Here is a 16,907-nt window from a genome sequence, read left to right on the forward strand (position 1 = left end):
ACAAAAAAAGTGGGGCTCATGGAGTGGTGTGGCTCCAGTGCCCAAGATCACACAAACAGTAGAAATAAACATGGCAACACATGTAAGAGTGGGAAAAAGGCTCACACTCTTACCAGGCGGAAAAAAGAATCCCCAGAAATCCAGCAAAGCTGCTGAGGGACTCACTAGGTGAGGGATATTAGCCATAAATGAGAATTCTCCCTAACAAGGGGTTTGTAATAAACCAAGTGTCTAAATAAAGCTAAAAAAAAAAACTCCATACTAGGATTAGAACCAAAAATTGGGTAACAACGTCAACCCATGATATCTCCTCTTTATGCCGTTTTTGTCAACCAACAGAGGTACGAGAAACCTTACAACATTGCGTGCTAGACTGTCAGGCTCTTGTTAACATTAGAAGATCTGCATTTCATAAAGAACTGGATAATTTTTATTCTGAGTATTCAAAGAAATTCTTATGGTCAAGACTAATGTGGGGCGAAAATGTGCCTTTAATTATTGTCCTTGGTTGCTTTTTAAATGTTGTTTCTTTCATTAATTGTATGAAAGTGTGTCTTTTTTCATCTGTATGTAATTATCTTCATTTTTTCGATTTAATTTAGAATGTAAAGTTGTTCCTTGTTTTCTTCTTTTTTCTTGATTTGTGTAAGGTTTTATGTAAACCACATCACAAAAAAAGCGAAAGAAATGGCTTTCGTTTTTCCAACTTCAAAACACAATAATATCAAAAGCTCCAAATTCATTACATCCTTTCATACGGAAGTGAAACATTACTAAATCTGCCGGAAAAAATATGGCCTATTCTAGAAGCTACTTTCTGGCGGAAAACAATGAGGCTGCCTAAATCATTTCCCACAGCCCGAATTCGAGCTGAAATAGCAGTGTAATCACTTACATCTGTGGTACGTTGGAAAAAATGTGATCTTTACCAAAAAATAACATGGGAACAAAAAGTGCCAGCATTAGACATTTTTCAATCAAAACCTGATTCTATAAATGCTAGGGTATTGTTAAAATGGAAACAACAATTATTAATAGCATTAAGAAATGAAGATATAACAGAAGAAATGCTACAAATGAGGCCCCAGTATGCCAAGAAACAAGTAATGTATAATGACTGGATAAACACAAATGAATACATCACCCGATAAAAAGAAAATCTGACAAGTAAAACAGAAACCAGAGCCAGCAATGAACTGCCACCGTACTTGTTTATATTCCCTGATGAAGACATAAGAATGTTTTTTGTGAAACTTCGGCTGAACATATTACCCACAAGAGAAAGATTAGTAAGTACCAAACAGCAAGTAAACAAAGAATTCTCTTGTCGGATATGCAAAAATCAGGTGGAAACAGAAAGTTTGTATCATCTCATGATGTTACGTCCTGCTCTCGACCAAGAAAGAAATGTATGTCGATCCTACTTTGAGAGCACACATAAGACAATGACCTTGGATCAAAGATGGGCCTGGATATTGTCAGGGACCGAGAAACGGATGATCTACATAATTTTTCATTTTTGGAAGAAGATTATGGTTAAAATTGAAAATGTGAATTGACTGAAATCTATAACTTAAATGTAAGATGCTTGATAAGATAAAATGAAAAGTTTATTTTAAACTGAAACATTTTAAATAAAAAAAAAAAGTACATCCTTATTATCATGCCTGCAGATTCCATTATTACACAGAAAAACATGAATGCAACATTTTAAGATAATCCACAATCAATTTTAAAAAACAAGTTCATGTACTGTCATGAACCATCGGACACGCCCCTTCTGGGCCTCCGGGTCCCTGACACGTCGGGGCTTACGCTCTGTTATACTACCAACATGGCCGCAAGCACAGAACGCTGCCTACCAGACTTCACGTCCAATGCAGCACGTTCTATAAAGTAACCACACCCCGCGGCCCCGCACGTCTCAACGCTACTGTTAGCTGTGGCTAGACATGCGCTCCGTAGTTCGCCTTCACAGAACCCTGTTGATTCTTGGTTCCCGGACCTTCTGCTTTCCTACTATTCTCACTCCTTATTCAGCCTTCTCCCGGATTCCGTGCACCCGCCTCTGAGTGCACCTTTCCCCTTTCCTGGACTTCCTGGAGTTTCCTAGCGATCCCGGACTTGAAGCTGAACGAACACTGGAAGCCGAAGACGGCCGAGCGGGCTTGTACAAGACCCGAACCATACGAAAGAAAACTCCTCCTAAGGATTCCATCAAGCAGGGAAAACAGGTGAGAAAAGGGGAAACCTGTGACAGATTGACACGCCACCTGACCGAAGTTGATACAGACATGGAGGCGGCCATTCACAATCTTATGCGCGGCATGCAAGAACTAACAACTGAGGTACAAAACCTAAAGGCAGAGAATGCCGCGTTAAAACAATTAGTTTTATCCCGCGACTCTGCCACGAAGGAGAACGTACTATTGGGCGGCATTGTAGACAAATACGATGGGTCAGCAAAAAACCTTTGTGGATTCCTTGATTCCTGTTTGGTCCACTTTACTTTTAAGCCCTATTATTTCTCTACTCCCAGGGCTAAGGTGGTCTTTATTATTTCGCACCTTTCTGGGAATGCATTAACCTGGGCCACCCCATTAGTTAATGCCGGAGATGCCCTCCTGGATGATCATGGCAGATTCATTCAAGCTCTCAAGACCATGTTTGACTGCCCAGAACAGGTCAATACCGCTCAGGAACGTCTACTTGATTTCCAGCAGGGCTCCCAGGACATGCTCACGTATGTAACACGATTCAAGCAATTGGACTGGTCCTCTGAAGCTTGCTTCACTCTCTTTCGAAGAGGGCTAAACGAAGACATCAAGGATGAACTAGCCAGGGTGTCACGTCCAAGTTCATACCAGGCCCTTATGGATCTCGCTCTACAGATTGAATTTCTCATCCATGAAAGGAAGGCAGAGAAAAAGAAGACCAAGTTACCCTTCCAGAAGAACCCCATAGAGACTTCCTCGAAATCCGAAGGTGGTTCTGTCCCTACTAAAGAATCCGAACCCATGCTAATAGGGGACTTCCGTGGACCGATATCGCCCCAAGAAAGGTTACGAAGGATCCATACCGGCTTATGCATGTATTGCGCCTCGGACAAACATTTAGTGTCCTATAGCCCCGCCACGGCGTTCGGGAAACGCCAACTCCCGATCCTAGATGGAGCACAGCTTCGGGAGAGAGATGTTGGCTCCACATCTATACCATCCTTGAACTCTCCTGGACAAAACAATTTGGTTATTTTACAGGCCTTTCTATCGCCATCCAAGAAGGAAACCTACCCCGTTCTGGCATTAGTGGACTGTGGGGCCATGGGAATATTCATAGATCAAGAATGGGTCCTTAAACACCATATTACGAATCCCGGAATATCATGCAACCTGTAGAAGCAATTGATGGGAGACCTCTTTCTTCAGGACCTACAACCCTTCAGACCAAGGAAATTGAGCTTGCAATAAACCACCATCGAGAGAAGATAAAGTTTGATATCATAAAGTCCGCCCATTATCCAATGGTTTTGGGAATGCCATGGCTACAAAAACACAATCCATACATCAATTAGGCAGCAGGTTCCTTGTTCCTGGGTTCCGAGCATTGCATGTCTCATTGCCTACTCCTGGATCCTGCTCCGACACCATCGGAAGGGCATTCAGCAGACCTTCAAGCTCCACTCACGGTCTCAAACATCATCCGGGTTCCTAAAATCTATCAGGAATACTCTGATGTGTTCTCTTCTGCTATTGTTCAAGCCTTACCTCCTCATAGACCCGAAGATTGTGCTATTTAAACCGAACCTTCAGCTGTGATTCCCTTTGGAAGATTGTTAATTTTATCCGAACCTGAGAAAAAGGCCCGCCGTGAGTACCTAGATACTAACCTTGAAAATGGCACCATACGACCATCTAAATCTCCAGCCGGGGTTTCTCTGTTTTTTGTTCCAAAGAAAGTCACCAATGAGCTCAGACCTTGTCTTGATTATCGAGGTCTAAATCAGTGCACCCTTAAGGATCGCTATCCGTTGCCATTGATCTCAGATATCCTGGAGGCAGTAAGAGGAGCCGTAATATTCACCAAGTTGGATCTCAGAGGTGCCTACCATCTGATCCGTATTAGAGAAGGCGACGAATGGAAGACAGCCTTTAGAACACCCTTTGATCATTATGAATACTTGGTCATGCCCTTTGGACTCGCTAATGCCCCGGCGGTCTTCCAACGCTTCATGGATCGGGTGTTTTCAGATATGCTATTTCTCTTCGTCATCGTGTATATGGACGACTTCTTAATATTCTCTAAGGACCCTCTCAAGCATGAAGAACATGTTAAGACAGTGTTACAACGGCTACATGAACACAAGTTCCTGGCAAAACCCGAGAAGTGCCTTTTTCATGTCTCTACTGTTCACAATCTAGGATTTGTCCTTAGCCCAGAAGGTATTGGAATGGATCAATCCAAAGTAAAAGTCATTCTATTCTGGCCAAGTCCGACCACCGTGAAACAGATCCAGTCTTTCCTAGGCTTAGCTAATTTTTATAGGAAATTCATACCTTCCTTTTCCGAAATAGTCCGAACTATTATTGCCTTGTTGAAGAAAGACGCTCCTTATCATTGGACAACAGCTCAGGAGGAATCCTTCCAACAGTTGAAAACAGAGTTTACACAAGCCCCCACCCTGGCTCAACCTGATATCAACCGGCCCTTCCTAGTGGAAACAGACGCCTCTAACTATGCCATTGGAGCAGTTCTGAAACAGGAATTCGACGACAAACTGGAAAATCCTATTGCCTATCTTTCACGGACGTTAACTCCCAATGAAACCCATTACTCTGTATTAGAAAAGGAACTGCTGGCCATCCGTCAAGCCTTCACCGAGTGGCGTCATTTACTTCTGGGAGCAAAACATCCTGTCCAGGTTCGCACGGACCATCAAAATCTTCAAGTATTACAAGCCCTGGAATGTAGGAATAGCCGTCAAGCCCGTTGGGCCTTCTTCTTTGCCCAATACCAGTTCCAGATTCATCATGTTCCTGGAACACAGAATATAATTGCTGACGCCCTATCCCGACGTCCTGACTACGAACCCCCTGAAGACCGGACATTTCCTAAGATGTTTCCCTATACGATATTTGTAGCTCAAGCAATTAGCGTCCTGGAAGAAGTTTGCATGCAAACCCAGTCCTCTGAACTCTGGAGAGATATTTCAAGGAAGAATCAATGGAATCTGTGAACCAAGGATGGATATTTGTTCAAGGATAATGCTCTAGTCATTCCCACACAAAAACTACAACAAAGGATAATAAACCTCTGTCACAATACCCTTCACTCCGGACATCGTGGCATTACCAATACCCTCCGTCTAGTACAAAGGCAATTTTGGTGGCCCAGAATGAAAACCGATGTACAACTGTACGTACAAGCCTGTTCTCTCTGTAGTCAAAACAAACATGATAACAAGAGACCGGCAGGTTTCCTACTGCAGCCTACACTGCCAACAACGCCGTGGGAATTCATCACTACCGACTTCATTGTGGAATTGCCACCTTCCAGGGGATACATAACTATCATGTTCACTATTGACTTGTTCACCCATATGGCTCATTTCACCCCCCTGTATAAACTGCCATCTTCATCAGAACTTGCTGGAATCTTCCTGGAACACATTTTCCGACTTCATGGACTCCCTTCCAAGATCATATCAGACAGAGGCCCTCAAAACATTTCTCAGTTTTGGAAACACCTTTGCCGGATACTAGGGATTCAATGTGCCCTCTCCTCAGGCTATCATCCCCAAACCAACAGAGCTACTGAACGTGTGAATCAGACCTTAGAACAGTATCTTTGTTGTTTCACTACCAAGGTCCAGGACGATTGGTCCCTTTTAATACCTGTGGCTGAATTCGCCTACAATAATTCAGATCACTCGACTATTAAGGCCAGCCCTTTTTTCTGTAGCCAGGGATTCCACCCTTCGGTTCTACCTTCTGTCCTCCCACATCCTACACCAGTTCCTACAGTCGATTCCTGGATTGAAACACTCATCACTGTAGAAAGAGAAGCCAAAGAACAGTTAGAAAGGGCCAAGACCAAGCATTATGTGGATTCAAAGAGAAGACCAGGGCCCTCCTACGCACTAGGAGATAAAGTATGGCTATCCTCGAAACTGCTGCCCCAGCATCTACGGCCAAATAAACTAGCTCCCCGGTATTATGGGCCTTTTCCTATAAAAGAAATCATTAGCCCTGTGGCCTTTCGACTCAAATTACCAGACTCCTGGAAGAAAATCCACCCAGGTTTTCATACATCTCTAATGAAACCATACATCCAGACCTCTCAGTCTAACCTCAGGCCTACTCCCGTACTTGTCAATGACCAACTGGAATATGAAGTCTCCAGAATATGTGACTCCAGATATAAACGTGGTCAGCTCCAGTACCTGGTGGAATGGAAAGGGTATCCTCCCAGTGAACGCACTTGGGAACCCATAGCAAACTTAATTACCCCCAGGTTACTCAGAAGGTTCCATCTCATACACCCGGGCAAACCCGGTGGGACGGGTTTTCGGAGGACGCATGCTGTCATGAACCATCAGACACGCCCCTTCTGGGCCTCCTGGTCCCTGACACGTCGAGGGTTACGCTCTGTTATACTACCAACATGGCCGCAAGCACAGAACGCTGCCTACCTGCCTTCACCTCCAATGCAGCACGTTCTATAAAGTAACCACACCCCCGCGGCCCTGCGCGTCTCAACGCTACTGTTAGCTGTGGCTAGACGTGCGCTCTGTAGTTTGCCTTCGTGGAACCCTGTTGATTCCTGGTTCCCGGACCTTCTGCTTTCCTACTATTCTCACTCCTTCTTATTCAGCCTTCTCCTGGATTCCATGCACCCGCCTCTGAGTGCTCCTTTCCCCTTTCCTGGACTTCCTGGAGTTTCCTAGCGATCCCGGACTTGAAGCTGAACGAACACTGGAAGCCGAAGATGGCCGAGCGGGCTTGTACAAGACCCGAACCATACGAAAGAAAACTCCTCCTAAGGATTCCATCAAGCAGCGAAAACAGGTGAGAAAACGGGAAACCTGTGACATGTACACTTACAAGTCCAATTGCGTCAAAAGCGAATTACAGCCAAAGTTAGATTTACATGTTGGCCTCTAATCAGGGCTGCCCAACAGAGTTCATCAGCTCGAACCCTGAACTGATTACACTATGTCCAACACTGGACAAAAAAGGGCAACATAAGAGGAAGTGCTTTGATGTCTCAAGTTGGTAAGTGCCAAACAGAAAAGGCAACTATGAGGCGCGAAAATCATATTCTAGCGAGTACCTCTTCAGTGGGTAGCAAATTCAATCGCAACCTAAGAAAGGCACTTCTATGCTGTGGGCAAGAAATGTCCCCAAGTACCTCAGCAGAGGATTAAAAGACTTCACCTCATTGTTAAAAGTGGCAAAAGGCTTGTCCTTCTGACTCTGCATTTGCGTGTCAATTTAGTCCCTTGGCCATAGCTTTTCTTTAGCCTTGTTAATCAGCATCCCTAAAGGAATGCCTGCCACTTGCACCATAAGGAGCTGTCGTGATATACAAAGCCATCTGCATGCCAAATTGCCAATCAGGGCTTTAGATGACAGCATTAGCCGCTGAAAGCCAATAGTTTATTCAAAGTATGTGCTAAATGCTGAAAGTAATGCTGAAAGTAATGCTGAAGGTAATGCTGAAAGTAATGTGTGATAGCGCCTCCATTACGCTTTAAGGAGCTACAAGGAATATGCAGGCCTAGTAGGGGTGGCAGGTCACATTATGCATTGTGCATAGACAGGCGGGGTGGAGGCCCCAGTTCCGTAGCTACTAAAGACATTATTGGAGGGTTTGGAGCATTATAGCACCTATATAGCGCTTAGATCTTTGAAGCGCTATGGGCACTAAGCTATGAGTGCATGCCTTTTAGAGTTTGCTCACATGGGGTTAATTCATCTCGGCTTCTGTTAGAATATTCTGCCTTTCTAACTGTAGCCCTGCATGGCTTCGTAAACAAATCCTGTTTCCCTGAGAAGGCCTGTTACGGCCTTGCCCACACGCTGATAAGGACATTCCAGTGCTTTCGCGGAGAGGGCTCCAAGGGAGGGGTAGGAGCGAGCAGGGAGCATCTCAGAGAGAGTTGGGCTTTTCCATGAGCAAGCCTATATTTTGCACAGGGAAAGTTCTGGAACTGTGCATCATGGCGACTGACAGCACGAGATTACAAAAAATGCATGCCCACATGAATCAGGTGGGAGATCAATCCGTGGACTTGGTTCGAGCAAGATCGAGTGTCCGGAACCTGATGCTCTGTCAGCACCCTGCAGCGCTGTTATCTGAGCGGGGCTGGCAACAGCTAGCTTATGAGGGCCAGGGTCTCCCAGCGCTGATTGAAGGGGCGTAAGACTGTGTTTCTCTATGTTTCTCTAAGTTCTACGTTTCTCTATATTTTGTGTTTGCTCTAATGATCTTTGTAATCTTCTCTAATACTTGAATTCCAAAGTATTGCTAAATTCACTGTTTATGCTTTTTGTCTAATACATGCTAAACATTTTGAAGGTGTCATTTGTCAATAGCATGAGTTCACTGCTCAGCACGATAGAACCTGTAGTTTGGGCTGAATTGGGTAATTTATGCTAATAAGGGCTGGTCCCAAGGAAGATTTTCCCCTTTTCAAGACATTTGGTGGCGAGCTTTGGTGGGATCGTGCAGAGCAGTGCCTTGCTGTGAAGTGACAAATTGTGTGAGAGAACACAGTGCAGATTGAGGAGCAAGCTGTTGCATTTCCTTGGTTGTCTCACTGCAGCTCTGAGACACCCAATAGACAGCACTTTTGTGTCGCTTGCTGCGGCCGATAGCTTGTGTGGTTAAGACTTTCCCCTTCAGTAAATCAGTTGTGGCTGACTTACTGCTTGGGAATGAAGCCAGGGAGCAGAAGGCGATGAACAAGCGGGAAATGGCTATGTTCAAAGCGCTCCGATGAATGGTGAAGAAAGATTTATGTTCAATTAGGAAATATTTTTTCATGCGGTTTCCCTTGACAAATTTGTAATTTGGATTGCAAAGTGAGACGAAAGTTCTTGCTCTATTTTGGCATGAGGGCAGAGAAAAGAAAAAAAAAGTTGCAAGGATTTGACATACAAATTGTGAATAGTGATTTAAACATTGACATCCAGCCCCAGTGTGCTAGCAAGTGGGGGGCTGTAATGTAAGGAGGCGAAGGTGCGCCTTTCTTATAATGTATGTTTTTGAAGTGTTGACATTCCTGAAGATAACGTGGGAATGAGCCGAGGTTTAGGAGAAAGAGTAACATCTGTGTTGAAAAGGGTTTGTTTTTTGGCAAATGTAAATTTCCATGTGTGAGTGGTGCATTCTGTTTAAGAAACCATACTAAAATGGCTACATTGCATTTTAGCTGTGCCCTGCTTAAAATGGGTAAGAAACTCACTTGAAAAAGAAAGTGAGTGAATGGTATTTGGATTTTTGATTTTTGTGTATTGATTTGGAATTGCAGAATCAGTTTGCAATGGTTTGGGGGAAAAGACAATTTATATTTTCTAAATTGCCCCTAGACTATGTGACTGTTCCCACGCTATGCCATGGATTAAAGTACTGTTGCTATTAAGTGATGTATGTTTTGGAAATAGTGACCTGTTGACTGTGATACATGGTGAAAAAGTTGTTGACAAATTAACAGCCCACAAGCAATACAGAGTGTGGGTTATTCATACATAAATTGTGCAGGGAGCTGCACTAAAAATGACACTAAAAGCACTATGGTTTGGCGCTGTAAAGGAAATAATTGGTTTTAGTTTGGCAATGGTACAACAGAATGAAAAATCTGTGTGTGATAAGACAGCACAAAGATTCAGTGGGTTGCAGGTTCTTTTGAAAGATCGCACATTGCATTGGAGTGAGTTTGTGAAGCCAAACTACAAAGTCACCAGAAAGAAACATGATTTTACATGGGACCTAGAGCAACAGTCTGACTTTCAGCAGGCTAAGGACGCTTTGCAGAATTACATCACACTGGACCCCATGATGAAAACTGATCCTTTTGAACTGGAAATTGTTGTCTGCAATGATGTTGCTGTGCAGAGTTTGTGGCTTGAAGATAACTTGCACAGAAATTCCTGTCATGGGCTGGCTGCGTAAAAAATGGCTGTGGGAGGAAGAAGTGAGAAAAGCAAAGAATGCCGTGCACTGTCCAGTGAAATGGTGTTTACAGAAGATGGCAGATATGGGAGCTTTTCTGAGTTGCTGAATCAGTGCAGAAAACAGTTAATCTGGATGAACTGTCTGAAACGAGTGCCTTCCATTGAAGCCACCCCAGCTTATGAGTTATAGGCAAAGAGACAAGCTTGCCGTGTGCGTATGGCGCTGCCATGTGCACAGGAAAGATAAATAATGATATTCCTGCATTCCATCGCCTGTGAGAGACACTGTCAGTGTGAGCAAAGAAAGAGTTGGGGGTGCAAAGCCAGAATGCTGAAACTGAACTGAAGGCAATAATTGCCGTGAGCGAGGAGATGAAAAAGAGTGCAATCTACCTTACACATGCTGACGTACGCATGCTTTCTGACACTGGCATGCAATAACAGAGCTGATTAGAAGTAAAGAATTTGCCCAGTATCAACACTGGAAGAAAAAGAAATGCTGCATGCAGATGGCAGGCTGGGCGCATCGCGCATTTGAACATTTGGGGAAACTGTGCACCTGTGAATGGGCCAAGAAAAAGACAGCTGCCCATTTCAAGAGACATTGCCGTGCAAGCTGCATCCCCGTGCCCCATGTGATGTGAAGTGAAGAGACATTGCCATGCAAGCTGCATCCCCATGCCCCATGTGATGTGAACTGAAGAGACATTGCCGTACAAGCTGCATCTCAGTGCCCCATGTGATGTGAACTGAAGTAAAGCGCTGTGCAATGGAGAAGAAACCTATAGGCGCTTTGAGAAGTGAAAATACACAACTGGCAAAATGTAAGCTACATTGCCAGGGCTGGAGTAACTGACAAAGACATTCACAATAGCCATGATCCAGAAGCCTCACGGCTTAGTGCAAGAATGAATGATTTGTTGAAGCAACAAAAGAAACTGATTCAGACTATCGCTCTCAAAGGGGTGGGCCAAGAAATCAGCAGACACCCTTTGGGAAAATGACAAGTGGAAAACCAGAGGCTTGAAAAGACACTAACTGTATGGAGAAAAATAAACAAAGCTGCTTGTGCAACTGCAGGCGGTATTGGACTGAAGGACTTTACCTATGAAATATGGAGTGATGCCACTTTGAAAAATGGAGTGATGCCAGCAGGGCAACCTAAATCAAGATCATGAAACACTGGAAGCAAGTTGGCGCCTGGCATTCATGATCGCTTTGGTGACAAAGAAAAGCATTGATCCATTGAGGAGTGCGACCTGGGTAATTATTATATGGTTTTTGTAAAATCACAGATCAGTCTGAAGTACCATTGACCAACTATGATCGCATTGCACAAATGAGTTTGTGATTAGGCAGTTACACCCCGTATGGTTTAGTGTAAATAATCCCCCAGTAACTCAAAGAAGAGTGACCAATAATTGTGGTAGCAATGATAAAGTGTGTAGTTACCAGATGAGACTTCTGAAGGTGGGGGTGGTGTTAAGGGAAGGGGTGGATAACGCTGATATTGTAGTTTTGATGACATCCTAACGTGGATAACAATGATATTGTACTTTTGTGAAATTCTAACATTTCTGTTTGTATTTTGCCTAGGCAAAATAAACCAAGACAGTTGCGTGCCATGATTGGGGTAGACGTGTGCAATTTGCGGGTGACACTGATCAGTCAAGCAGACGCATTCTCAGAGAAAGCGGGTCACTGCGAGATGCTATGTGAACTCTGAACCTGTCCTGCACCGCACTCAATGCTGCTAACACACGTGAGGACATTTGTTCTGCAACCGGCGAGAAGTGTCCAACAGAATGATAACTTTTGCTGAACTGGCACGGTGCAGACTTGGCTAGTTATCAAACATTTGATGCTGCACATTCAAATGACTCAGTTGAAGGTTTTAAATAACCCATTTGATATGTTTTGCCTTTCTTGTTTAAAGGACTGTGGACAATGGGTTGTGGACTGTGACATCATGCACCATAAACCGCTGTGTGAAACAGCACTTGAATGCTAACACATTGAAAAATGTTTTTTTGAATCTGTGAAAAAACGAAATGTTTTGATCTTCCAACTGAATTGCTTTAACCAGAGTTTTTGTTTTGAGAATTACTACAGTGAATGTAGCCAGGAGTATGATTTATGAATGGTGGGGGCAGCAGGATTATGCAAGCAGGAGCGCAATATATTTTGAGATAAAATGAGTGCGCCCACCAAAGTTAGCTGTGCGTAGGTTAAGGTTCTTAGTTTGAAGAAATGCTGCTGAGTATATGAGCTCTAATTTGAGATGGTAACCTTTGAAACATGAGGATACTTTTACAGCCAGCCTTAAGGCGGGTAAATGAAACCATGACTGACTTAATACTTGATTTTATGACACAGTGTGTGCACACGGTTTATGTTAAAAACCAACAAGATTCATGTTTCTGTGGGGACGGCTGTCTCCAGCACACTGATGCAAAGAGTCACCTTTTGATTGTAGACATTTAGAGTAATTCATTAGAAAAGCGCTACAAATGAGTATCCACATGGAACTGCTAACGTACTGGCCTGGCATATAGTCGGGCATCTTTTGTCACTTACTCATATGACTGGTGCTTATGGAATCCTAGGCCCAAATGTTTCAGTGAATGGATCCAACAATTTGTTTGATGTTTCATGTTTTTTCTGACCAAAGAACTGCAGCGAGTGTTCTCGCCAAGACTTTATGGACTATAACTTGACTAAATGCAGTTTATACAATTGTGCGATGAAACAGCCACTGCCGGATGGTAGTATGGTGTTTTTATCTAAACCTAATATTGTATATGGCAGGCATGCCACTTGGAGAGTGGTGTTCTTTAAGTCACATAAGGTAGAATCTGTAAACATGCTAGATTTTCCAGTAGTAAGACAACACTTAAATTGTAGGCTGGTAATGCACACCTCTATTATTACAGTGATACACTTAGACATAGATTTATCACAAGGCAATGTTTCCTTAGTACTACCAAGCTGCTACAAATGGAGTCAATTTCTATGGCCCATCACCAAAGTGCGCATAGCTAAGGAGCTAGATTCATTAATTGCGGGAGCAGCGGGGGTGGGAACGGGAGCTTTAAACGCTTTTGACATAGAAACTGTGCGCAATAAGCTAGCCACTATGGGTACTGATGCCAGCTCTGCTACAAAACCTCTGGCCTAGTGGGGCCCATTGATAAGCCCTATCCTGCGCAACACTGCTACAAGTATTGGCCACCACTGCAGATGGCAAAACTTTAGCTATGAAGACATTTTTTCTGCCATAGGGAAGGTCAACAAGACTGCTATATGCACACGATGCATTTTATGGCAAACATTGTTAAATCAGCAGGTCTTGGCTTTTCGCTCCGAGTGGGGGCGACTATCCTCAACCCACTGGCACACAGAGCTACAGCTACCAGCAAACATATGGATTAAACTGCCTGCTTTTGATTGCATGAATAACACATGCCATGGTTTAATGCAAATTAGTAGAATTGTTTTTATTTAGATAACCTGGTGCCCATGGGTTCACCTCGCTCATGAAATTAGATGGTTTTTGGTTGGGTTCTACTAACATGGGGGAAGTGTCTAATCACACAGCCCATAGTCACGTCTGAATGCCCTGGGATCAGGGGCGAGTGTAGGCCCTTAGAGTGAAAGGATGCCAGGTTTAGAGTTGGTAACCATACATAAATGCAATAGTGCATTGTAGATTAGACTACACCGGATTGCCTTGATATTCTAACGGCATGCTGCATTTTAACTGACAATCAGTTAGACGATAATTTTTTAGGTATTTTGTGTAGGCCAGGTTTTGGCTAGAGTAAATGTCCATGTTCACTTTGTGTAGGTATTTTGTGTAGGCCAGGTTTTGGCTAGAGTAAATGTCCATGTTCACTTTGTGTAGGTATTTTTGTGTAGGCCAGGTTTTGGCTAGAGTAAATGTCCATTTTCACTTTGTGTAGGTATTTTTGTGTAGGCCAGGTTTTGGCTAGAGTAAATGTCCATGTTCACTTTGTGTAGGTATTTTTGTGTAGGCCAGGTTTTGGCTAGAGTAAATGTCCATGTTCACTTTGTGTAGGTATTTCTGTGTAGGCCAGGTTTTGGCTAGAGTAAATGTCCATGTTCACTTTGTGTATGTATTTTTGTGTAGGCCAGGTTTTGGCTAGAGTAAATGTCCATGTTCACTTTGTGTACATTTTTGTTTAGGTAGTGTTTTTATTAACCTTGCATGCCACGCTGACTAACCGCTAGAAGATAGTTTGCTTAAACCTCTTGCAAAGCCCCAGGGTTTTTTACTACCTCATTTATCACTGCACTACATACTATGTTGTTGGGTATTAGCCAGCATTGTCGCCCACACTTTGAAAAGGGGTGGAATGTCATGATATACAAAGTGCCAACTTGCCAATCAGGGCTTTAGATGACAGCATTAGCCGCTGAAAGCCAATAGTTTATTCAAAGTATGTGCTAAATGCTGAAAGTAATGCTGAAAGTAATGTGTGATAGCGCCTCCATTACGCTTTAGGGAGCTACAAGGAATATGCAGGCCTAGTAGGGGTGGCAGGTCACATTATGCATTGTGCATAGACAGGCAGGGTGGAGGCCCCAGTTCTGTAGCTAATTAAGACATTATTGGAGGGTTTGGAGCATTATAGCACCTATATAGCGCTTAGATCTTTGAAGCGCTATGGGCACTAAGCTATGAGTGCATGCCTTTTAGAGTTTGCTCACATGGGGTTAATTCATCTCGGCTTCTGTTAGAATATTCTGCCTTTATAACTGTAGCCCTGCATGGCTTCGTAAACAAATCCTGTTTCCCTGAGAAGGCCTGGTACGGCCTTGCCCACACACTGATAAGGACATTCCAGTGCTTTCGCGGAGAGGGCTCCAAGGGAGGGGTAGGAGCGAGCAGGGAGCATCTCAGAGAGAGTTGGGTTTTTCCATGAGCAAGCCTATATTTTGCACAGGGAAAGTCCTGGAACTATGCGGCATGGTGACTGACAGCACGAGATTACAAAATGCATGCCCACATGAATCAGGTGGGAGATCAATCCGTGGACTTGGTTCGAGCAAGATCGAGTGTCCGGAACCTGATGCTCTGTCAGCACCCTGCAGTGCTGTCATCTGAGCTGGGCTGACAACAGCTAGCTTATGAGGGCCAGGGTCTCCCAGCGCTGATTGAAGGGGCGTAAGACTGTGTTTCTCTATGTTTCTCTAAGTTCTACGTTTCTCTATATTTTGTGTTTGCTCTAATGATCTTTGTAATCTTCGCTAGTACTTGAATTCCAAAGTATTGCTAAATTCACTGTTTATGCTTTTTGTCTAATAAATGCTAAACATTTTGAAGGTGTCATTTGTCAATAGCATGAGTTCACTGCTCAGCACGATAGAACCTGTATTTTGGGCTGAATTTGGTAATTTATGCTAATAAGGGCTGGTCCCGAGGAAGATGCTCCCCTTTTCAAGACAGGAGCCAAGCCCTTTCCCAGGCAGTCAGCACAGTCAGGTCCCACGGTGAGGGGATATAGAGTTGACCTGTGCCCAGGGGTGTTGATAAGTCTGGAAAAGATCCAGGGCTACTATAATGTTGGGACTGTCGGGACTCGGGGCTAGCTAGCCTTTTGGTTGTAGCTCCTGAGCATCTACCTGGGGCTACAACCAAAAGATCCGGGGCTATAGCCCCTTCAGTCCCCACCACCCCCAAGCAAAGCCTCTACGGCTGTGCCATCAGACATTTCCTCATGGCGAAAAGAGAGAGCAGCCCCAGCTCAAGGCGCACAGTTAAAATGATGACTCAGGAAGAGAGCAAACGCCCCTTAATACAATTCCATGATGAAGAAAGTAAGTCCAATTCAGTCTCGGCTCCATAAGCTAGCATTGGGATGACGTTTTGTTTATAAACAATCAGCACAGGACAGGACAGAATAGCGTCCGTATTTGCGATAAAGTGTAGAGGTTTGGATGGCCGCCACCTGCCCCACAGCTGCTTCATGTTAGGTGCATGCCTCCAGTTATCATGTATGCACATCCCCGTCTATTGTAACCACAGGGAAATGACAGGGGTATTGTTACTACCCTCTTATACCAACCATACTGTTAGGCAGAATCCTGTGCAGTGCCCTTTGGGACCACTACACACGATTAAGAATACAGCTGGCAATACAAGTTTTACCTTTGGTACAAGCCTGTACTACTAGGATATAGTGGTAGCAGTAGCGGAGCAGCCAGGCTTATCTCAAGAATATATGAGCAGTAGCAGAGATTACACAAAGGACAGCAATTACTGTGACTCAAGAAAACACTGACTCAAGGTTTCAAAAATATAAAGACATTTATTTTTAAACCATTCGTTATAAACACAATACTTCTATTAGACTTAAATAAAAACCACACGTTAAATATACTACAACTAACCAATTCACTTTGTACAGTAAGTCTCAAGGTAAGTACCCTGTGTTGAATGCACCGGTGTTAAGAACAAAACACGTTACCGCGAATACAAATGCGATCACTTTTTGACAGGTCGGTCTAAACGCGTATCCGTGACATGAAATGCTACTGGGTTAAAAACACACTTAGCAATTGAGATACCCAGGGGGAGTTGGAGGCAAAAATCACAGGCAATATTTTGGTTAGGCAGGCAGAATCAAGAAACACTCAAAGACAGGAGTTCGAAAGTCAAAGGGCCGGAGCCAGGGTTGAGAGACACCGGGGCCTGTTGCCGAGGATCAC

The sequence above is a fragment of the Ambystoma mexicanum genome, chromosome 3q (assembly GCF_040938575.1).
Source record: "Ambystoma mexicanum isolate Mex_15411 chromosome 3q, UKY_AmexF1_1, whole genome shotgun sequence".
NCBI classification, from domain to species: Eukaryota; Metazoa; Chordata; class Amphibia; order Caudata; family Ambystomatidae; genus Ambystoma; species Ambystoma mexicanum.